Source organism: Athene noctua, chromosome 14 (assembly GCF_965140245.1).
Source record: "Athene noctua chromosome 14, bAthNoc1.hap1.1, whole genome shotgun sequence".
Lineage (NCBI taxonomy): Eukaryota > Metazoa > Chordata > Aves > Strigiformes > Strigidae > Athene > Athene noctua.
The window spans coordinates 4,519,741-4,545,094 of record NC_134050.1 but is presented as its reverse complement, the minus strand read 5'-3'; the positions used below and the strand labels follow the sequence as shown (position 1 = coordinate 4,545,094).

Genomic DNA, 25,354 nt, shown 5'->3' with positions numbered 1-25,354 from the left:
ATCCTCTCCAGTTCAACTACATATATCGTATCTTAAGATCTGATCACATATCCTCTGCATGACCAGGTGCTAAAATATTGACTGCTTATCCATATGGATGAAAATTACTTTTTAAATTCTGAATGCTTCTAAAGTAAACAGTACTTCACTCTTTGCTCTTTTCATGTTTTGACAGTTACCCTAAGGAGTTATTAGTAGTGAAACCGTGAGGCCTGTTTTACTGTCCTATATGTAATTATTCATGCACATGTCCGTATGACTACTTTTTAATCTCTGTAAAGGTCATAGTTCTTGACTTTCTAACTAGTCAAAATGTATTTATGCCTAAACTGCATGTATATTTGAGTATCTCGTTAAGGCCTTAACAGATAATGTAATACAGCATCTGTTTAATTTATCTGATCAGTATTGCTTTGGGTCTTTAAAAATCAAAGTCTTTGATAAAGTTCTTGAATAACATGAAAAGGATTTTATATATTCACACAAAGTGTATTGAAATACCTCTGAATACTGTATGTTTCTAATTGGTTTCATTCATTCCTGAGCTTTTTTAGTACATCCTTCACAGGCTTTCACCACCACAGGCTGGACAGGGCTCCTTGTGCGAGCCAGTGTAGCTGGTTTAAAGGTTGTCACTCATTTCCCTAAAAAGGAAATAATATTTCCAGGTTATTGAGCCTGAAATACTAAAAAAGTGATTTGCAAGGCAAAACTAAAAATAAACATTCAGAAATATAAAATGCAGAGATATCATTCTCTTCAGCCCAAGTAAAAAGAACAAATAATCTATTAGTCTGTTTTCTATGTGAATTAGTCCAAGGGTTCCTATGGACAAAAAAAGTGTTTAGATGTTAAAGCAAAAACAGCCTCTGTCATTTTCTTTTCATATTATGTTTAACATCTGTCTTGTTCTCCAGCAAGCTTTTCCCACTATTCAAAGAAATAGTTTTGGTTAGGGATTGCTTGAAAATAACCCACTTTACGTTGCTTGTGTTTCCTATCTAATATTAGCCTCGGAGGGTACCTATCGCATGACAACCGTTTTGGTGCACAGCATTGAACTGCTGGGGTTTGCCCCACTGGTTTATCTGCTACACTTTAATGTTAAGTGCCTGCCAGTTCCCTTGAGTTACCTAATGTCTTTATAGAGACCACAGTGAATTCTAATCTTCTGGTTTTACCAAGCCCAAACATTATACCTCATTTGTGAAAACACATAATTTAACTTTCTAACAGTTCATTTCCTCAACACAGACGTGCTATTCTCCCAACACCTCTTAAGGGATCCCTTTTGCCAAAAATCTGTATGGGCAGAGCTTATATAGCACAAAGACTTCTCTAGGTTGAAAAATGTACATGCCCAAACACTGAACTGTATGAACAAATTTACAATCGCAAAAATACATAATACCTTATAACAAAATTTCCTAAATACAGAAATAACAGTGCATTACAGAATGCGTAATGATATCAACATTGTAGCTTTCTCCTGAGTTTTGTGGCTTCTAGATCAGTCAAAAAGAGGGTTTTTTTCCCACAAATATCTTTGCCTTTTTTTCCAAATGCAGCATAAAATACATACAGTATTTCTACAGCTCGTATTTCTTATAATGACTGCATAAATACATTCATATGGATTTATACTAGTCAATATAATCAGAACTATCATGGAAAATACCTTTTAAAAAGATGATGAGTCAAAAATATTTGAAAGTAAATGTCCTAAGGAAGTTCTAGAAATAATGCAGATTTACAAAAACATTTGAAGGTGAAGAAAAAAAAAAATCACTGAATGGTTTGGGTTGGAAGGGACCTTAAATAATAAATACAATACCTTAAATAAATAAAAGGACCTTAAAGGTAAATAATAAATGAAAATATCTGCATTTATTTTAAATACTTTAATTATATTTACTTTTCTAGTATTACACACTTCCGTAAGGCAGTGAAGATGGAATTATACCATCTTATTAACATGTACCCACCACTTAAAGCTCTTACAGCTGAAAACTATCAGAAAACCAGCCGCATTACCTATAGAAATAAGGCTTATTCAGGAGCAGTAGGTCTGGTTTTCTGTCTGTTGGTCCTTCCCTTAACATCTTTCAGATCTGATGGCTAATTTCAATCCAACCTGACAGACAAATAAAGGACTCGGGTATATAACCTTCCTAAAAATTACATTAAAATGGACATAGGGTAGATAAGACAGACCCAGATTTTCCCCTGAGGAAAGGCAATCATTACTCATTGTTTTTCCATTCCCAGAGGCAGCCACTTACACACGGGCCAGATATTTAACACTAGAGCAGTTCTGTCCCCATCTTTTCTTTCTGTACTGTGGAGAGGAGGAAAGATGCACAGTAAATACACAATTTGGCCAAAAAGAAGTTCTCCACAGGAAGCTCAGACCTGTCAGCTTTGTGAGGATGTATATAAAGAAGCAGCTATGATGTTTGAAGTGCCCAGAGTCATTAAGGATAATGGTGATTTTGTTTCCACTCCATTCATTCTTGCTTTTCTTGTATTTTCAGAGAAGCAAAGAAAAAGTTCATAACATGCTAGAATACATATTTTATTCTTATCTTACTACTTTAAACTACTTAGACTCCAGTTCATCCATTTGTTCATATATTGGATGCAAATAAATCACAAATTAAATGTTTTTATAATAGTTACATCACAGAAGAAGAAGAAAACAAATAACAAGAACAACAATAATAATACCCCAGGGGTAGGTGGTAACATTTCAGAACGGTCCATGATGCAAAACTAGTAAGATGTGCAAGGTGCCCCTCTCTCTCTGTGGAGGTTTAAAAAAGTCTTTGTACTAAAACTGAGCTGTATATGGGAATACAAATATTGTAAAGTCTGAACCATTACTGCTGGATGATAAAGGAGGTGCACCACTGAAATCTTAAAGGATCAGAGAAGAAAATTTGGTCAAAAAACTTAGTAATATTTTTACTGAAACTCATTTGAATTAATCTAAAATTACAGAAAAGTAAATTTTTGCATCTAGGATAGTGAAAGTCTCATTTTCTCTCCAGGCTTTTGTAACTGTCTGGTTAATTACAGGAAGGAAAAAAATTACTATAATTCTTTATTGAAAAAAAAAACTTTGTAGGAAAAAAGAGTGTGTTTTTTTTTTTTTTTAAGATCAAGACTAGAATATAAGGCTGCCCTTTGATATATGCCTTCAGTAATGTTTTCTGAAACGACTGAGGGGCCTTGAGAATGAATTTTGTTTAGGTCATGAATCTTAGTTTTTTAGATGAAGATGGTCTTTGACGAATCAGAAATTACTTCGTGAAAGACTAGGAAATTCCGGAAATTATTAAACCTGCCTCGGAAACCGCTGATGAACGGACAACAGTGAGGATCTTTAACAAAGGAAAAAAGTTACCTTTTCTTTTGTACTCTCCATAAAACCGTTCAGCCATTTTGTTCTTCACATGTCTGAAGGGCTTAAGATGCTGAGTTTCTCTGATATACGTGAACCTGGACCATTGTTAAGTGTCTTATAAAAAGAACCTATGTAATTACCTCCCCAAAGTCACTTTATTGTCCATCCATTTGGGTTATTTGGATTAGACTATGCTTAGTACAAAGGCAAGAGGAGGAAGAAAATGAAAACTGAAAAACATCAGCATTACACATGCTTCCCTACCACCAAGTCAGAGCCTGCTAATGACCCCATGTCCAGAGTCAGACACGTACCGTACTTGTTTATTTCGTGTACAGGATAAGGTTTTAGCAACGCCTTTCCAACTCCAGCATATACACTCTCAGTAAGGGAGCAATGATGTCATTTGGGAATAGGTCTGTTCTGGCACAAAATCATGGATTTCACTAGGTGAAGACGGTGTGGAATAACAGCATGCCTATGAATTATATAGTGTATTTCCTGCAGTGTGTTTCGGTTCCACAGAGGCTCTTTGTGTCTGTTATACAGTACAAGAAAACTATTATTGATAGTCAAATCCTTTAATTTCTGTGTTCTTTAGGTTTTGAAGATCCCGTGCATTTCAGTGGGATTGAATTTCACTTCTGATGTACATAGCAACCTTAATTCAAACACACTGTGGGGATTTTGTGCATTAACAGTAACAACAAAGACTACCATTCCATTAAATACATAAAAGATGGAAACATAATGTGCAGTAATTCCCAACTGATTTTTTTTTTTTTTTTTTTTTTTTACAGAACATTTGATATTATACTGCTAGGTAAACATTGTTTTAAAACCTTCACTTTAACAACAGGGAGATTAAAAGACTCAGATTTGTTCATTGACTACTTTTCAGTGACAGCAGTGGTTGTTTATAGTATGAAGATGGCCGGTTTTAAACCTATACTTTTTTTGGCATTTTAATTCAGAGTTATATTATATATATGGTATACAGAACGGTATGTGCAAATACAAAAGCATCAAATATAACATTTCAGAGTTTCGTATGTTAATGAAACTTTAAAAAGTTAACATCACAGAAGCAGACTAAAAGGTGTAATGTCTCTGTAGTTTGCCTAGAGTTAACTTTTTGATACTTAGTTCTGAATCACAATGTTTTTACTGTAACTATATAGTGATAATGTTATATGAACACTGAAAGATTTAAAACAAATGAGAGAACGGGAATTAATTGTGCCAACTCTACTTCTCCCATTATGCTTATCACAAAGACAAATTAAAAAACAAATATTTAACTACACAAACTAGTAGATCCAAACAGGTAACCACCACGATCATCCAAATTCGCATTACATACAGTCAAAATAAAAATGTTGAATCTTCTCTTTAGCACATAAATTCCAGTATTTGGTCAATTCTGGGATCTGTATTCTTAAACCATAGCTTAGATAGCTGTGGTAGGATGTTTTAAGAGAAAATGCTAGATAAGTCAGCATGACCTCATCTTAAACTTATATCCTTTTGCTATAACAAGGTATACGAAGAACAGGAGTCTTTCAAGTAACCAAGTTACACACTATTAATGCCAATACAATTAATTTAACCTGAAGTTTTAAAGAACATCAATACAGAATTTGTGCTTAATTGAGCAATTCATTTTTAAATTACATGCAATTCAAGATTTAACAACACGCACTTCTAAGGAGTCTCAAAAATTCTTTTAGGAATGAAAAAATTTGCATTTGAACATGAGCAAAAAAATTTTCCCTGCTACCAAAAGGGTGGAATAATATATTATACATGTGTTTTATCATCTGTAGGATCTGTCTCCTATTAACACGTAGAATAAAATTTAAAACCACTCAAAGCATGCACGATGTTAAATTCACAGTTTGAAAACTGCACTACCATTTTTGTTTGAAGTAGTACCAAATGGGGTTTACATTCATTTTGTATAGCACATGGATGCCAGACAAACTTTTCAACATTCTAAAATTAAAAAGAGATTTTCCCCCTCCCAGTTTTTAAAGTGTTCCTTTTCCTCATTTTTTTGTTTTTCCATTTTTAGATGTCTCTCTTTTTTAAAATTTATTTTTGATACAGTGAATCACAATTCTTTCCAACATCATACCTTTGCAAAAGAGACATATCTGGTTTACCTTCTTTCGATTAATTCTCCAAGCAGCATATTAGCATTTATGCCACTTATTAAATTTAGCTGAAGTGTATACATTCCTAGCACATCATTTTGGTTTTGCTAGTAAAAGTGTAAAAAAGAAGTTTGTGAAGAAAGGATGATATATCAGGAATCCCTAGTGTACTATTTATATCTACAGAGAGATAACTACCATGCGAGCATCCCTTTATTTAATTACCTTTTATTCATCTTTATTATTATTATAATAATACAGAGATAAGTGGTGCTGATTACCTGAGGGTGAGAGTACAGCTGGAACAAGGTAAAAGCTGTCTACAGATGGACAAAGGAGAATACTGGTTATGAACTGGAAGAAGAAACAAAGAAAATAAAAAAGAATATTAATGAGGTAGGCATGGATCTAATAATTAAAAAGCAGAAATTATTGGTAGGTTAAAAAATAACTTTTAGTGGAGAATTTCACAATTACTGGAGGAATTCAGGTGTGCAGCTGTCACTGCGCTGCAACAGAAATTGTGGACAATATCAAGATACTTGTTTTGGTGAATATAAAAGGCATTGAAGATGGAAGGCACTGAAAACTAAGGAAGTCACCCATAAACCAAAAAAGTGGCATGCTTTTCACTGGGCACTTCTCTTTGTAGGTCCTTGATTTAATTCCGTTTGTAACTTTTAGAGTTATTTTTTCTCCCGAGTCCCTACAATCCAGCTTCAGTATGAAAGTAACTTCCCCTTCAGCTTTCTTCAGTCCTGAGATAAGATCTAATCTCCAGGTCAAACCTAGCAGGTCCTAGTTATGTCTATCTGAGCAGGCTTTTTACAAATGGACAGCCAAGTGGAGCACAAGATAAATCGGCTGTGCTACTTTTATTCAAAAGCAGGGTAGGTGGCTTGCATCCTCTATTTTTACATAGCTTGCTGTTAGAGTCATTGAAGAAGTCAGGTGACCTGCTTCTGGTTGTCCCACTCGCAGGAGCCTCTTAGAATGCAAACTCGAGTACAGTTACTCAGGAATCTCATTGCCCCCTGTGAAAACAGGTCATTACACATTTAAAATTAATGAGGACAAAGAGTCAAAACCCAAACAGGTCTATTCTCATGAAGAGTAGTTATGTATTTAGCATAGATACATAAAAATACCAGCATTTCTGGTCCCTCCTCTCCCATGCTGTTTGTCCATGTTGCCTTAAGCATAATTAACTAACTAGTATTTTCTGAAGCAGGGAGCAAGTTGCTGATTTTTGAGCCACCTGTTTGTGGTATCTAATTCCTGGCATTGATTGCATGACTTCAATTTTAAAACTTTCAATAAACCAAATGATATTTTGGGATGGTTATAATTCTGATCTGATCTGAATTTACATGACTGACATCCATCTAATAATTAATGATCTAAAAAAGTAATTGTGAATTTTACATGAAATTCCTTTACATTGATGTTATATCTTTGAGCTAATCTGAAATCTTTCTTTTTTCTTACTCTCTCAATTGACTAGTATAGAAAATGGATTCACAATCCCAATAGTCTTTTTTTTCTTGCAATTATTTTAAAGGTATTAAGAGCAATCAATCTTTACATACTCACAGATGTTCCAAGTAAGCAATAAAAATGATTAATAGTAATATAATAAAAACACCTCAGAAGCTTACTCTGAAATGTATATCAACTTGCATGCAATACTGATCAATTAATAATTTTAAAGTAGCCTGATATTTATTTAGTATAACCTTTACACTAAGTCTGATTTTCAATAGCATTTAATTAACCTGCGCACTGACTGGTGTTGTGTACATAGATTAAAAATTTGTAAAAGTAATGGTCAGTTAGGCAGCAACTAGTATAATCTGTACATACAGTGACATTAATTATGCTCTCAAATTAGGCACATCATTGCTCTGGATGGTGTAGAATTCTGATCTTATAGGTGTATTCCCTTCAACTTTTCACAAACATTTCAAAATATAATATCTATATGTAGTGCAATTCATTCTTGTCCAAAAGAGCTATTTTTTGAGATAAAAATTAAAGTAAAAAAGCCTGTTAAAACACAAAAATAAAGACCATGTTTATTCAATGGTAATATTTTTTTCTTATAGCGTTAACTTTGCTGTAAGAAAGTGAAAACAAAGGTAAAAGATTTCTAAAGATATTTTTAAGCAGTTATTTGGAAAGGGTCTGCTTTTAGCTCCATAAAAAAATACCATAGCTGTATGAAAAACCATCTATATGCAATTTCACAAAAAAAGAAAAAAGTTAACTGAGACTTTTTAAGATTGCCTTTTTACCTGCAGTGTTCATTACAGTCATTCCTTCAGCAGCATGGAGGATTTTAGCTTTTTCTTCACACTCCTCTCCTGCATGTTTCTATTGCTCATTCACAGCCTGTGACATTACCGTGGGCTGTTGTTGAAGAGAAGTTAAATTCTGTGGTTTTGTCACTTCATGGACATTTAGAACTAGATGTTCTAATGCTTTTCATACTCAGCTCAATGTCTGCCTCATTCTGCGTTCTGCATTCATGAATCCTCTGTCACTGGGTTTTGGTCATCACTGCAGTACAAGCTCAGGTGCAAAAATGAATGCTAACACATCCAATTCTCTTTGACTGTCTCTAGCAAAACACACACACTCTTTTCTCTCTCTTCTTGTCCTTTGAAGGGTTCCTTAATGTAGGTAAAAGTGTGTTCTCTGGATGCCAGATGAGTATTTGCCGTCTTTGCTCTGGAGAATCTGAATTGTATAATGGTAGGAGCAGTTATTTTCTTTTTCACAAGACAAGGAAGTTTCTAAAATGCAGTTCTGCAATATCTCTGTATCATCTCTATCTACTGCTTTCCCAGTTTACCTCCGGATTAATAAGCAATCCTTCTATTTCCTACAGTAAAAAAAAAAAAAAGTTAAAATATCAATACATTATAAAGTTAAGGAATTAGAAGGAGTTTCAATTTTTTTATGAAATGAACAAATTCATAAAGAGAGTCTGGCCTAAAAGGTTTCTTGTTTGAGTCTCCCCAGAAGTTCACAGGTTTTCAGTGATTGGAATTTTCACAATTACCAAGTAGTGGCTATATTTACAGACTAGAAGAGAAAGAAATAATTGTCATGGACTCTGTGTCCTATATCATTGTGTTAGATACATGTGATCCATGCCCATACTATATCATATTACTATACTAAAAAAAAAAGTAACCCCTGACTATTTTTCTTGGTATTCTCAGGTGTTATTTTTAAAGGCACAATATTTTATACTGCCATAGAAGAGTCTGCTTCTACCATGGAAAGTATTCTTTAAGTGTTATACAATAACAGAAATTAAATAAAATACTACTGTATAAAATGATATAGTAGTTCACATTTCAAAATAACATCAGACTCTCAAAGGATAAAAAAGCCATTTGAACACCACCTTCATCTTGCCTGACAACCTGTTCTGTGAAACATGAATAGGTAACCATATGGAATTTAGGACTTTGCAAAATGCAACCTACTGCTTTAGGACTAAACCAAACAAAAAAAAAGAAATTACTAGGTCAAAATCAGAGGTATATCTAAGTGAGCCTAAAGGGAATTGAAGTTGGAGTGGCTTATATTCTTCTACCACATCTGAATCATGTTGTGGTAGGTTGACCCTAGCCAGCAGTTAAGCCCCTACCCAGTTGCTCACTTACACCCACCCAGCAGGATTGAATGGGGAGAATTCCAAGGGCAAAAATGAGAAAAACCCTGTGGGTTGAGATAAAGGTGCTATACTAAGTAAAGAAAAAAATCCAACAAACACAAAATCAAGTGATGCAAAAGCAATCACTCACCACCCTCCTACCAGCAGGCCGATGCCCACCCGGTCTCTGAGCAATGAATATTCTGGAGTGTCATCAACAGCTTGAGAAGGTGGCATTGTTTCCCATATTAACATGAGAAAAACTACTTTAAACCAGGTTAGTTCTTCTTTAAATCCTGATAGCATACACATTACAGCTGCTTCTGCCTGATGTGAACAAGAAAGCATTTTTACATTTTTATTAATGTTATTTGTACATTCCAATACTTCTATTAACATTCATTTCTACTAATATTAACTGTAAGAGCAAGCCGACCATAATTTCTCAAAAAGAATCCACCAGAATGGTTTGGAGTATAATGGCTGGACTCAATGATCTCAAAGGTCTTTTCCAACTGAAACAATTCTATGATTCTCTAACATGATGGAAGTCTGCCTTGGTAAACAGAAACTGCATCCACAGTGTAACTGCAGTAGCAGTTCTGCAGCAATACAATTCATACAACACACACAGTTGCAGGGAGCTTAAAACGAAATATTTTGGTAATAACAGCCATAGAGCATTGTCTCTGAATAACGAAAGATTTGATACAAAGACTAAAGGATGTTGGATCCGACAGAAGAAAAAACAAAGAACATGTGGTTCTATTTCTGAGGAATCAAAAGGGCTTCAGGAAAGTGAAAACATTTTCTTATTAAAATTAATAAATGAGTATTAAAAAGGTGAACTCTGCTGAATTTTCTTCGGATTTTAGTTTTCATGCGAAAGGGTTGCACAAGTTGAGATACAATGAAAATTTAGGTTATCAGAAATGTATAGAAGAATTTGAAAATATAGTCTTAGACATAAATCTTCAGCATTGTGGACTTGTTTTGATTTACAGGAGATGCAAAGGGAATGCTGCTGTTGGAGTCAGACACCTTTATGCAAGAAACCTACTCTGAATTTTTGTTGTTACTGCAGAAAGATGGAGTTTCTCTCTTCATGGGTCCACTGACTGATTTAATGTGTCTTCTGTCATACTGCTGCTGTGGATTTCATCTCTTAAGGGAGAGAAGTAGAGAAAAGAGTAACAAACTGCACAGCAATCTATAAAACTATTGGCATTTCGAGCATGTTCAGTATGTCTCTGTGATTAAAGGCAAATGGTGCATACATGCTGATGTTTTCGCTCAGGTTTTGAAGGGCACAGTGTCTGTGTTTATGATATTAATACCAATCTATAACAGTTTAGTATATTTATTTGATGATATTTTGGTCCTAAGATCACTCCTCATGTTGGGAAAGCGTTAAACCAAAGAGGACTTCATGTATCTGTCCAACAGTCCGCTGTTGAATGATGATGATTCATTCACTGGATGGGAAGAACCTCGAGTTCCCCGAGATCAGCCTTAAAAGCAATCTGTCATTAGACCAGCACATTAGCTTTCCTCAAATTCATTTGTGAGATTCTTCCCAGGAAATAGTGGCTAATAAAGCAAGGAAATGACGGAAGAATATCGAGGCCTTTTTAAAGCATTACACCCAATTCTTTCTCAAACACAATAAAGGACAATTGCACAATCATCTATGAAGTTGCATGTATTTTCTAAGAAATAATAAAGAGAGTTTGCATTCACAACACTGAGCCTCTAAACCACAAGCTAATGTAACACTTTCAGTGTCACTCTCTTTCCATAGCTGGTGTGACTGCTGTCTGATGTCTAGTGTGACTCTTCCACTCCTGTAAGATCAGTCCTAACATCAGGTCAGAATCACACAGTCCCAAAACCAGGGCCTGGGAAGGCAGGGTTTATAATGTGTCTGATCTCAGACTGCTGGATTGCACTTGCCTGAACCCTGCAGAGAGCTCTGGTTGAGGTCTGAATAAACAGCTGAATTTCAAGTTGATAAAATGCTCTGTGAACTTAAAATATTGAGTGTTATATACAAACATTAGTCTTCAAAATCTCTACTTTTTATGGCCTGGGTTTTTAACTTCCTTTAGAGAACTAAATTAGAAAAGTAAGTATAACGCATAATTGTGGACAAGGAGATAGAATGGGAACATTGATTTAAAAAGAAAAACAGAAAAGACAGAGGAAGGGGAACTGGATGGGAAAATATTCCAAACACAGTATAAAGATATCATTGTTTTGTGTTTTTTAGCAGTTCACCATCTTCAATTGAGTCTAAATTCACGTCTTTTGGGAATCCATCCTATCATCAAATGCATCAACACTTTCTTGCCAGGAATATTTGTATTTTAAAAGCAAGAATCTGCTTTATGGTTTAGCTCTGTATGGGAATTGTTTTTTTTTTTTAAAAAGAAGAAAAGGTATATCTATATCTTATGCAAAGTGGTGAAATATGTATTCTACAGTGAATGGCAGGGTTTTCATTCTCTGTAGTACACTCAGCATTTCACATAAGGATTAATTTTTATATGGGGGTATGTATTTTTTTTTCCTCCAGTAGTAGTATATTAACACATGAATACTCCTTTCTCGGAACTAGAATTCAGTATATTTTCTGATGTGGTAGGAAGTTGACTGTGGAGTAGCCGTAGTTCCATGTATGATTTACTACCCTCTCTATGTTAGAGGCAGGAGAAACTCACTTTTTATTAATTTTAAATACTAGAGAAAAACTGGCTAAAATATCGATCTCCCAGTTGATCTGTTTTATGGATAAGCCAGCAAAAATTGCAGTGATTTACATGGGCACCTACCAGTGAATATCTGAGGAAGTCACGGTCTCATAGGCTGCCATGTGTTCCTGTGGGCACTCCAAGGGCTTGGCACTCAGTGTGAGGTCTTTCATTTTGCTAAGAGCTACCTCCTCACATTCACATGCAAAGGCCAAGTACATGTGCAGTTGCTGCACAGGATATTTATGGAGTCTTTTTCAGCAAGTAGCAAAATTAACCTCTTCACCTTTCGCAGACCCGTGTGCTGCATCTCTTCTAAACAGGTAAAATCCTTTGGATTAACAGTGTTCCTTGGGGAGCATCTCTTTCCTGGTACTCTTTCACATCATATCATCACCTGGGCTCAAAGGCCACACAGTAATTAAACTCAGAGTACCTTAGCAGGGAAAGGCTTTAGGATGTTTTTATATTTAAATCCTGAGTATGTAAAAGAGGGATTTTTACAGTGTAATCTGCTTCTAAAATTAACATCTATCCATAAGTAACATATAAATTGTTTCTGAAAAACTGTTTCTATGCTGGATTTCTATAACTGTCAATGAATTACAAGTTTTAGTCATACCATATTTAACTCTAAGAAAATATCGCCATCTGTTGCTCCACGTAGTAATTGCAGCTACTTTCTACACTTGCTGTTCAACGAATTTACATTGCGTTCTACGTATCTCTGCTGTTAACAAGAATTCAATTGTTTTCAGAAAAAGATGGGCTATTCCTGTTTCACACTAGAGTAGCTTAATGAATTTCAATGAAATTACATGGTAAAATGGGGAAACAAGCATAACAGTTTTATTTTCAGTACTGGGGTTGGTTAAGGATTTATGGGAATTATTTTATTGAGCAAAGGGTGATTTCTTTAATTGTTAGAGATTAACTGTTGGAGTGGCTAACCACCAGGCCGCTGAGAAAAAGCAGTGAATTTAGTGCTGTCACTGTTATTTAAAAATCCTTGTCTCTTACCTTGATGCTAATGAAACAAATGGCCTGAGGTGACTGTTGTGGGAACAGAAGAACCTGGAAAGAATGATAACCTTATTCTAACATGTGCTCTTTCTAAATTTCTACTATGCAATTATCTAAGAAAGGCTTTTATAATTTTATATATCAATTTTTTCCTGTTTCTTTTTTTCACTCAGATAGTTAGAATCACCATTTAATCTTTTAATGGTCAAGAAAATAAGCAAAACAAAAAAGTCCACGCAAAATAAAAAATCCTTCAACTCCAGATAAGATGTATGGTGCCTACAGTCTTCTGCTTTATTCACAGTTTAGTCCAATTAGTTTGCACACTTCCAATTTCTTAGGTCAAGTTGTACTGTATTCTTGTTTTGCCAATAAAAGTAATCTGAATTTATTTTATCAATCTCTGTTAGGTATTTTCATTCAAATTTGCTGCTGTGCCTGTACTCTTGTTGACATCCTTACCTTTTCTCTTACTGACTGTATGAGAGTTACACATATATTTAGAAGAACAGTTTTATACAGCCTGTTATGCATAGCTTTCTGCCATGATCTTGAACACTGTTTTGTTAAGTTGCAGGAAAATATCCGTGAAATAAATGCTCATCTTACAGCCAGGGTAAATAAGAAACAGACTTTTAAAGTAAGATAGCACATTTGTCCTGTAGCTGAGTGAAAAATCAGTCTTCTGGCTTTCTGCTTTAATCGGCTTATGTGTGGGTTTTCTCAGAATATATGAGAGTGTTGATATTTCATAAGCATTAAAAATTACTTTTAGTAATTACTTTTCTTGCTTAGATTGCATGTTATGAAACAAAGATTTTTCTTATTCATAAGCTGAATTTTAACATTTTCTTCAGAAGACTTTTTTTTTTATGGTGAAGAGGCCATGTCCTTTGGGGTAAAGTGTAAGGGTTTATTTTCTTCAGCCCATCAGTAAAACAGTATAATTTATTTGCAGTTTTGTCACCCTTAAATGTAACAATTTATTGTCTTAGAAGTGACACACAAAGAATATTACTATCTGCTTATTTTAAACACAAATACTGTGTATGACTTAACCCTTCAGTTCCCAATATCTTGCAAAGTTTTAGCCTGATATCTAGTCATCACTTTCACATAAAATGGGAACTAAGCCAGGTCCAGAGGATGATGTAGACATCTAAGTGAGATTCAGGAACATATGTTCAAAACTTGATCTTGAAAACCTCCATGCAAATTAAGCCTGGAAAAGCCAAAAGACAACAAATATGTCCTATTTCTTACATTATCATTCAAGATCATTGCTGTGGGAATACAAACAGAGTATCTTACCTGCCAGAAGATTTCTGGTAAGACACACTGTGGCAACATTTCTGCCCATTCTCAAACATTTGCTTCTACCTCCTTAATGCTGTTCTGGTCACCACATAAATTTTTTGAGGAAAATTACTCAAGCTAAAATATGTAAATATAAAACAACACAAAAATCATGCACACATTAAAAAAAAAAACCACAACACACACACAAACAAACAACAAAACACCCCATGACAGGATAATTTCACTGCTCTAGTTTAGGCAATAGTCCTACAAAGAGTTGACCATTAAAAAATGGTCATATTGGCTGATGACAGAGCAACCGGGGGACTTTGCTGACTATCCTTATGTCTTGATTCTGCACATATCATGTGAAATTCTTTTCCCTTGACATGTAGGTGGATCCACTGACTGAAACAGATGTTAGAGCAACACAAGAGATAAGGAGGACTATTTTAAGTAACCCTATAAAAAGAAAATTCAACAACTTAACAAAGAAAATGACAAAGTCAAACAACTCCAGAATCTGTTGAAGTCAGAGGTGCAGAAGCTAGAACAATTCATTAATGCTCCATGCAAGAAGAACTGAATTATTTTAAGAGCACTGTATTTGCATTTTAGATATAGCAGAATGAACTAATTATGAAATGTATGCATCAAAGATTTCAATTTCAGGCTTGACTTTACTTTGGAGATTAATTTTTTACTTTATCATTTTTGCAGGCAGTTCAGTGGACAGTCTTATTTGAATGTTACTCATTGTTCAGTGATGTATGAAGTGTATTTAATCAATGTGAAGAAAGTAATATTAAACTATTATCAGAAGCATCAAATGTTCTAAAAAATCTCAAAAGGAAGGTCAAAAGGTAACATCTCTGCTAACAATATGAGAAACAATGTATTTAACTTATTCTTTACATGTGAGTTTTTCATGGCATATACATTATCATTTTTTACATAAAATTACAATGTAAAATATGGGGTTTTATCCTGTTGATTAAAAATATCATCTATATAGTGGATCAAATAAGTTTTCAATTTTTTCCTAAGATATTTAAATAACTCTTTTAGAGTTGATGTGCATTTTCAACATGCATTTTAAAACCTTTGACAGGACAGTCTTTGTGGTCATCACTAAATTATTTTTGTCAGTGTGTTAGTTATTATAGAATAAGGTAATTTCCAACAAGGACAGTTATTTCAATAACTCACATTTCTGCAAATATTGAAAACCCGTCTTTATTAAGATCCAAAGTAGATCTTAATAAAATGATCACGTGACCTTCTATTTTATGCTTTTCAATCTTTTCGGGGCCACCAACACAATGACAAATATGTTGTCTTAGTTTTGACCAAGACAGCTAGACATGAGTAACTATTTTTCCAAAAGCTGTGAGTGAGAAAAACATTCATTTCCGAGCCAGCAGTTCCAACCCCTTTGTCCGGCATTGCTCTGTGTAAAGTGCAGATGGGATTTCAGTCCCTGTCCAACCGACCAATAGCCACCTTCTAAGAGCATTTTCATGGTGAGTGCCATAGGTTAAAATCTTGTGGATATAAAGTCAGAACTCTCTCAATGTCAGTAGAGATTTAACCCCAGTGGGTTAGGTTAGTGTGGAAGACACACCGTGCCAGCTGGAAAAATCACTGCACAAAGGAACAAGAGCTGTGCCAACAGGCAACACTTTTTTGACAAATTTGAACTGGAAAGATTTATTTATTCCATATTCACTGCCTCACACACATGGGTTGTATAAACAGTAATGGGGCAATAAATATTAAAAAAAAAAAATCCTCCCAAATCCTATGTGGCTTGCACTTTCTAAGTCAAGAAAGGCATTAACTCTAACTCAGAAGTCCAGAAGCTGCTTCTGAAATGAACAGAAGGGACTTGAAGGAAGAGGCTATGTGCATACAAACCGTTGAAAAGGTAAGATATGCTCAAAGGGTGATTTTCAAGGTGTGTTTGAACTAAGAAATTAACTCGTTACATAATAAAAAAGTAGTGAATTTTTCACTGTGGCTTTTGGAGTTAAGTTTCTGATTCAATTATGGATAACTGATTGTTTTTTCCTAGTTGAAGATGTACTCAAGTTAAACTCTGTTCAAAGAAATTAATTTTATACCACTATTAAAATGAATTACTGTCTTCTTATTGTCTTTTTAACACATTTGTGATACCTCATTCAACAATAGCTGACGGCTTTGCTTTTTCTGTATCTCCGTTATATCAATCTTGCAGTTTCACAAACATAAAGCAATAAGACTCCTTGACTGGGGACCTCTACAGTGAATAGGCTATTAAGAATGAACAGTACGTCAAGCGGCTAGTAGAAATGCTTTCAGAGAAAGAGGAAAACATTGCTTGAATTTGATACATTTGCTTCAACAAACCTTCTCAACTTCAGCTTTGACTTATTAGCATGTTGCAGAGAACTCTTTGTATATTTAAAGTTAACCTCACACAAGTACACTGTAAATGTTTATACAGAGCAATGACATCTGATATACAAGAACACACAGGCTGACAGACAAAGGAAAGTATTTCTAGCTTCTCAACCTCGGAAGCAATGAACATGCAAAACCATCTGAAGTTTCAAAATAAGTATTCCACAGAATCTGTTACATCTTACATATGACCTTCATTCTGCAAACACAGCAAGTGCCTTTTAAACATCACTACCATGAAGAGTTCCCTTGGCTTGCAGAAATCAAGCATAATTAAGTCTTTTCAGGATTAGGGTTTACTGTCTTGCAGAATACTTTGCCTTCTAATTTTATGATCAGAGGTGACTGTACAACATCCCTTGTGGAAAGTACTATTAGAAATGCATCCGGCTACTTTAAACAGTTTTTGATGTGATGGGCATTTTCCTCCTTCTTCAACGAGTGTTGAGCATACATAAATTATTACTGTCTCCTTTCCTTCCTCTCATGTGATTGCTTTATCTCTATTTGAATAGATGTATTGGCATGTGAAGGCTACTAAAACTACACAGCCTGACACATAACCATCACCTACTGAAGCAGACAACTTTTGATTCAATTCTTGATTAATTATTTCATTAAGCAAAGTTAATCTATGAAGTACAGATTTAATACAGTTGTAAAAGTTCATAATTTAGAGTCCAGTTATGTCACCATAAAACACTCCAGGTTGTACTTACTGATTGCTAATTGCAACAAGTATGTAAATGTGAGTAAAGACTGGAGCTGTATTTTTCAAGCAATAAAACTGCTGTTGCTGAATTTAAGATTACTGAGTATATTTAAAAAAAACCCATATAGATTTGTTAAATGCAAGTAAATACTACAGGTATGACAGGATATTATTGGGCTACGTTCATCCTGTGCTATTGAAGTACCTCTTACTGGTGACTTTATCTGATTTACAGGTGAACTGATGAAATAAATAAAAAGTTTCTCTAAAAAGCTAAACACTGAGTATCATGCTGTTATGGAAATAGCAGTCTCTGAAAACTCGGCGTTTCAGCATTAAGGCTGAAACAGAGTGAATCCCAAATCTTCGTTATATTTCTTATGATTTATCAAAACCACAGACTATTTTAATTTATTCTTTTTCACGTATTGCACAGCAAATCAAACCTACTCCACTTTGTTAGATTTAGCATAAACTAAACAAACTACCATAAATACTATTTCCTCTTGTGCTGCAATTACTGCGTTAAATTCTCCATTTGGAAGGATGGACCACGTGTATGTTACCTTGTTCCACAAGGGATTCTCTACTTTGGAATGTGTCCACTGGCCAGGTTTTGATGCCTCTTCATGCTTCTCCCTTCATGGCTATCTGAAAATATATTTAAATTTTAGAAAATTACAATGAACGATGGTTATTAAGTAGTTGAAGTTAAATTTATTCCATTATTTCATGAGATGTATTGTGAAACTACAGGCGGGCAAGTTGAATGTCTGGATTCTGAAGCTTGAAGTCTGTGTTATGTGCTGAAGGAGATGTTCCGATACAGCTTGCACAGATAGTTCAAAAACATAAGCTGAACTGTAAAAACACTGATTCAGCTGATCACATGCACTTGAACTTGCAAGAACACACATCACATTCTGATCTAGTTCTACCATTTGAGCTTTGATTTTTGAGCTTCACTTTAAACAGCTTCTTGACATTATGTAGCACTGAGATGTGAAAATACATGACATTTACTATCTATCCATTAACATTTATTTTAATGTTAAAGTGTTAAATAGTAAATATTAAATTGTACAGTAAATAAAAGGATTGGCTGGTATGTATTATCAGCTTGACATACCACTAATAACAATTTAACAGTGACATAATGTACTTGAACTACAGTACCTTTTTAAAAGAGCCCCCCCCCCCCCCCTTTCTTAGATACACAAATATAGAACTGATTAAGAAATTTCATGGAAGTATACTTATTTTCATACATGTGCTTAAGTTTATATTTATCACTTAAATGACTTAATAGAATGTTCTGCCAGAGTTGTCTTATAACGCCACCTATACTGATCACTTACAGATAGATTCAGCATATTAAACTTTTGCTTCACTTTTATAGATCTCAGGCTCATAAAAGCTTACTGAATGTTAGATGCACCTCAGTTACTCACCCTGGATCACCTTGAAATCTCTGGAATCAAAGTTGAAGTTGAGGCATATTTTTCCTTGAGATACCTGTTTTTTACTAATAGTGAGGTTACCCTATCTTCCATAGAAATTCTACAATGTGTGAAATTCTACAAGATTTAAGACTCTCGCTTTTCTCCACTAAAATATAATTTAGGTACATAAGATTTTCAGTTATATCCTCAGAAATTGTAAGATCTCCAAAACAGAATGTAGTTTATCTGTGACACCAGACATTCAAACTTTTTAAAGAAAGTTGTAGAGAAATAAACAGAGTGATTGTCAAATTATCATGTTAATTTAACATCATCTCATGTTTAACGTAAAAGGCAGTCTAAAGTAAAGAATCTTAAGGAAGTGTCAATTAAAATACTTCCTGTTAGCAAATATCAAAGAAAAACTCAAAAAGATCCTGTAGACTTCTATGACATTTACATGGTATGAAGGGGTCAAGGATGTTCACAAAGCCTCGTAAAAGAACATTGCAACAGAGCAGATCAAACAGAACAGCTGAAAGATGCTGCACTCTACTAAGAAGCATTGCTTTTGTGCAATTTAGGTACAAAAAAGAAGTGAATTTTTGTGGATATATTTTATTTCTTTAGATTGCCTTAGCAAGACAGATAAGAGATTTCATTTTTCTTTGTTTTTTTTTTTTTTTTATCTTCACACTTGACTACAGGTCAGAGTAAGTGAAACTAGGATAACTTTACTTCTAGAGAGGTAAAAGAAATCTGTTCCAGAAGCAGAAAGAAATAATTGAGAAAATGTGAGTTTGGTTATCCTATTAATTTTTTATTGAATTTGATCAAATATATTTGCAAAATTCGAAGAGATTTGGCAAGAAATGAAAGTCAGTAATGGAAATGAACATAAAATCTAACTCTCAGATAAAATTAACTTGAAATAAATGCCTTTGGAAGTGACTGTACGTCAATTCTCCTTAGTTTGTATGTTGGTAACATTAGACTCAAATAAACTGTCTGTTTAAAAATAAAGTTTTGCAGCAACTAAAAAAAAATTGTCTACAGAAGGGCAACTGAAATTCAGACCTTCAGATATTTTTGTGCGCGCCGTGGAGATACTCAAGCTTATTTTAGATACCTGGTGATTGTTGATAGCGATGTATATCATGCATATTAATATACTGCAGGCTTCAGTGTGATGGACAAGAAACTGATCTATGTGAGGTTATGAATACTGCATGCTGACCTCATTGTGTGGATTTATTGCTTCAGTTGATTGATTTATAGCTTGACTTCTAAAGAAAATCCATTGCAGTCAATGAAAATCAGACATATAAACATCTTTTTTAAAAAAATCAGTCCATAGAGCATTCTGCTGAGCCTAGGCCACTAGTTTTGGTGTGGATGACCAAGGTGAGGACCCAGATCACCAGCTGCAGTATTAAACAATTTTCTCTTTCTCTCTAAAGGAGTCTGTTCTTGGAGGTATGGTTTGGAAAGCCATATGAAACACTCATTCACTGATTCGTTGAAGTTTTCTTATTCTTGCCTAGGTTATTGTCATGAGTTTGAAAGACCCTGGTATGACAAAACTGTTAACATATAGTTACTCATTCTGTTTTCTCTTACACACCCTTACTACAGTAGCTACAAGGCTGCTACTTTTGGTTTATGAACAGTTGAGAACTTTGGTCACAGAATGCAAAGGAAGGAGGTGTGTATATGGGATAGAGTTGGATGAGTAGATAAGCAATTCTGACTCTCAGGCAACAGAAATGAAAGGCACTGTTTAACTTCTGTTAGGGGATTTTAATTTATATACCCTAGCTTCCAATACACAGAAAGGCAGCGAGCTAGACTTTAGCCTAGTTGGGTTGCTAGACACTGCCCAAACTTTGATGTTACACATGTTTACAATAAGAAGCAGTGGTTGGAAGACAGTCCTAGGTGGTTATCTCAAACACACTGTGGAAAATAAGTGACGCTGTCTTCAAATCCCAGAAAGGGGGATAGAGGTGTCTCTGACCTAGTTGTTTCATTCCAGAAGCAAGAATTTCAATTGGATTTAACAGCTGCACCCTCAGCCCAGACAAAATGAAGACTAAGCTATGTATCGTTACCTGACAGTCTTTGAGAAATCCAAAGGTCCACATGACAGCACAGTGAAATTTAAAAGGCTTGCAAGTTATTTGAATTATTTGAAACTGTTATGTCAATTTTTAGTTTATATTCATTCTGATAGCTAATAGTTTTTACATACTTGTCTTTGGATGGAAGAAGTAGAAAATTACCAAGCAGAACACTCAGAGGCTTATATTACACATTCCTGATAAATCATAGCTCAGACTCAGTAAAACAGAGTTGTCCAAAATTTTTTGTCTCTAATGTCTGGATAACATGAGGACAAAACCTCATAAAAATGTAATACATGTATTTTATATTATAACCATATAGTAAAACTACATCCAAATAATGCTCAAAGTCTGATTTAAATGAGAAAAAGCCATTAATTTATCTTCCTAACTTATTTAACCTACCCATTATAACTCATAGCAAAGATTTATTATCTTAATCTTGGTTTAAATTGTTAATATACCAGTTTATAAACTGTCCTACAAAACTGGTGACATGTGACAGTATCTAATTTGAGCAAGATTAGATAAATCAGTTACAGTTCATAATCAGGAAAAAACATGGGTTTAGAATTAAGAACAGATAAAAGCAGGTTAAACACAGTTATGGTGAATTTTCCTCATTGTTATAACTTTTACAATTAAATAAAACCCTGAAACAATATACCCACAAAAAAATACCCCATAAAGCTTAGTTTGATTTTGAGCCTTTTAAAGCACTACAGCCTTTTATAACAGCTCTCAGTCCACTCTTACACTAAATAATAGAGTCTGTTGGCTCTGTTATTTATCTCAACGCACAGAAATTCACACAAGTCCAGCAGTCCCACTCATTTGCATCACTAATTCCTTAAAAGAGGACCAGCCAATTACTTGTGCTAGGTTCAGTAATACAGAGCCAAGACTGAAATTTGTAGTAAGAATTTATAACAAGTGTTATAAAGCCTAAAACACGCTGTCAATTGAAGTGGCTGTTTGTCTTCGTATTTCTATCAGTTCTGGAATTATTGCAAAATACCTTTTGAGCCAAGAAGAAAGCTGAACTTGTGCTTTGTGGATGCTTTATTCATAGGAATGAATGCTATTTCACAACAATTTTCCTTCAGGCTTGAAGGTTCCTTAGGTAGGTAGAGGAGGTAATGTAGGCAACACTGAATTTGCAACTGGTTTTTGATCTGGTATTGGAGTAAAAGATGTAAAAAAAAAAAAAATAATAAAAAAAATATATATATATATATATTTGTTTCACTGTTAGGAAGCTGTTGTAGTGTAATCACGTCAGTTTTAATTGCTTGAACTAAGTTGTGTGCTGCCCCCCATTTGTCCTGACTCAGAGCACTGCCTGTAATGTATTAGCCACTCGTTGATTTACACACTTCGTCAGCTGAAAATTAGTCCTTATCTTTTTGTTTCTTCTGTTCCTAACAACACTAGAAAGAGGATCTCAAATCAGACACTCAATAGCAGCGAGTGTACTCTATGGTTCTGTGAAATTTCTGCCAAGTTTTCTGCACTATTATTAATGAACATATTAATAATAACGAACATATTAATGAACATGTGCCAAAAGGTCTTCGGATAACCCTATGAGGCTGGAAAAACTCCACACCTGGTGAATTTTTATAGGCAGTTTATAAAGCTTGTGTGTTACACATCAAAAGCTGACATATTTTAAACTATAATGAATTAATGACTGCAGTTATATTAACAATATATATGCAAAAAAAAAAAAATCATTACAGAACCTCTTATGTTTGTGGTGTCACCTGCCACTGAGGGTTTAAGAAGTCTAATTTCTTGCAGCAAGCACTAGGTGGAGACAGTGATTCACACAATGCTTCCTAACAGACCTTTTTTTTTTAGCTGCTGAACCAGAGGTACTGTCAGCTAACATTATTTCATTGTTGTATTCAGTTTATTACAGATTGCAGGGTTACAGTTGTTTAGAGTTATTTTTTAGTAGTTGTCTCGAAGAAAGTGAAATAGCAATACTCTTTGAATAGCTAGCAAGTCTCCCTGAATTCCTTTCACACACTTGTGTGCGTATGTAAATCACAAAACTCAAGGCAAACCATAAACAAAGTATCAGAGTTTTATTTCCAGGTTAAATGTGTGAAATTTATTTAGTAACACAAAGTCTGATCATATTTTTATTTGAGACATAAGAAAAATCCTTACCTGTGTTTTGAAATTTGTTTTTTGAACTAGAAAATACATTCTCATACTTGATTAAATCAAGCCTTTACGAAAACGAGGTTTCTTTTGAAATTCCTGGAAATAAACAAAAAATTAAATCCATACATGTTAGTTTGCTTTTCCCATGTGAAGTCAATATATTGAATCTACCACAGTGTATTTAGTTGTCCTTACCACAAAACAGTCTCCCAATTAGCAGCTAGAGAGAGTTCTCACACACCACTCGGGAACAGTGATTGATATCACACAACCCGTCCCTTTCTTTAACTACATATGAACTAGTTTTGAACAGTTAAGGGACACTAAAAGAGAAAAACCGACAGGGAAAGATAATGGCATGCAACTAAACTGCCAAGAAATCACTTTGCAGATATTTTGGGTTAAAATTTAAGAAGTGGCTAGCGATTTAAGAATGTATATGGCATCAATGTGAGACAGCATGTAATTAGCAGAAAGTAACTACACAGTACAGTCTGAAAATCTGACATGTTTGAATTATAAAAAGTTAAAAACCAGGCATATAGTAAGTCCTTTATGTAGGCTGCTGTTTGAGATAAAAGCAGCTGGATTTCTTGTGCTGGTGTACTATCTCCCTATTGTCTGAAAGATGGGACCTCCTGGCAGTGACGTTGTTTTGACTTAAAAATCATTTAAACACACTGAACTGGAGTGTGGGCTAATTTCCCAATGGCAATCAAACTTCAGATTTTGAATTTGGCTGAGCCTAGCTGTAGCTGACTGCAGTCTATGCAGCTACATTGGGACAATGCATCCAAAAGGATCCTCTTGAAAACATCTGCTCCAGTTAGCAGAGCCATAGTAGGCATTTGGCAAATTTCACTAGCAGACTGCTGACATGTGATCACAAACTGGCTGGAATTAATACAGCCTGTGCTGATTTCTTTGGGGTTGTTTGCACTATTGCATCTTTCAAAGAGAAAAAAAAAAAAAAAGTATTGATTATTACTCTTCTGGTAGAAGCTGCTCATGACACTTGTTCAACAGCAAGAAAGATGAATTGTCTTTACCTGAGACCCCTTCAGGGTGTCCAGTTCTCTCTAAGAAGTGAATATACTAAATAAACTGGTTGAATGCCACACAGCACATCCAAACTGAGAAAATGCAGGGTTGTTTTTCATGCAAGCAATGATAACCGTTCTCGGAGAACATGATGCTGTGATCTGTAGCTTTTTGCCTAGTGTGAGGAGAAAAAGAGAGTTGGACAGGCTGCTTGAGGGTCAGAAAGTCAGTGGCTGAGGTAAGTTAATATATATTGACCTCCCTGGTAAGCATTCACCAAAATTATCTATAATATAATTTACTACTGGAGGTAAGGAATTTTCATCGTTAATATGGTCTTCCATCTGATTTCTTCTAATTCCTTCTAAGTACTCATAGCTATAGCTTAATGAGGATTATGAATTTTTCTGGCTATTTTGTAAATGAGAAGGCTCCTACCAGTTTCAATTAAATTTTTTTGTTGTCTTTAAAACATAATCAGTACTGACATCTAACCTGAAAAAATATGCCTAAGTGTACCTGATGGAGCAAAGAAGACTTCTGAAGGTCCGAGTCAGGGCATGGTAGATTTGTGTTTATGGTTTGTGATACATACTGAAAAAAATCCAGGCTCTTCTTCCAGAATATTTTACTGCCAGCTTATTTCAGTCTTCAGTGCCTGGCAAATGAACAACAAAAACACATAACTTTTTGTCTTAGTTCCATTTTGTTCAGTGACTCATTCATATATTTCACATTTCATAGAAGTAGACTACTTATTACTAAAAAACTAGTTCTGCTTTTCTAGGGGGAAGGTGTTACAGACTGAGTAGCTTGGGGGAAACAGTAGATACCTATCCAGCTACCTACCCGTGCTGTGGGGTTTGCTGTATTCAAGCAACTACAGTGTTGATAATTTGCAGTGATTTTGCATTGCCAGAGACCCTGTTAGACTAGGTAGCTTGTGTTTGTCTTTTTTTTGGCCTGTTTCTGAATTATGGCTATTCCTGATGCACTCATAGTACCTTCCTTTACTTTCTTTTCAAAGAGGAGGAGGTAATTACATGCAATCTGTCTTCCTGATGATAATAAATTTCCACAAGCCATGCTGGGTACATATATTCACAACAACCAGA

General features: G+C 34.7%; 1 protein-coding gene across 3 annotated transcripts in view; it reads right to left on the bottom strand.

Moving 5' to 3' along the window:
• MPPED2 (metallophosphoesterase domain containing 2) overlaps nucleotides 1-14,077 on the bottom strand; it is a 240,608-nt gene extending 226,531 nt beyond the window's left edge. For 2 of the 3 annotated variants that reach the window (XM_074917978.1, XM_074917979.1), the window contains exons 1-5: nucleotides 10,290-10,393; nucleotides 9,381-9,556; nucleotides 7,857-8,446; nucleotides 5,844-5,916; nucleotides 502-644 (exon numbers count right to left, since the gene is read on the bottom strand). The gene's annotated coding sequence lies outside the window, so the exon portion shown is untranslated. Of the gene's footprint in view, nucleotides 1-501; nucleotides 645-5,843; nucleotides 5,917-7,856; nucleotides 8,447-9,380; nucleotides 9,557-10,289; nucleotides 10,394-12,999; nucleotides 13,054-14,061 lie in introns of those variants that run through there. The other variant, XM_074917980.1, reaches the window with a different exon arrangement.
• Between the last annotated feature and the right edge of the window lie 11,277 nt (nucleotides 14,078-25,354).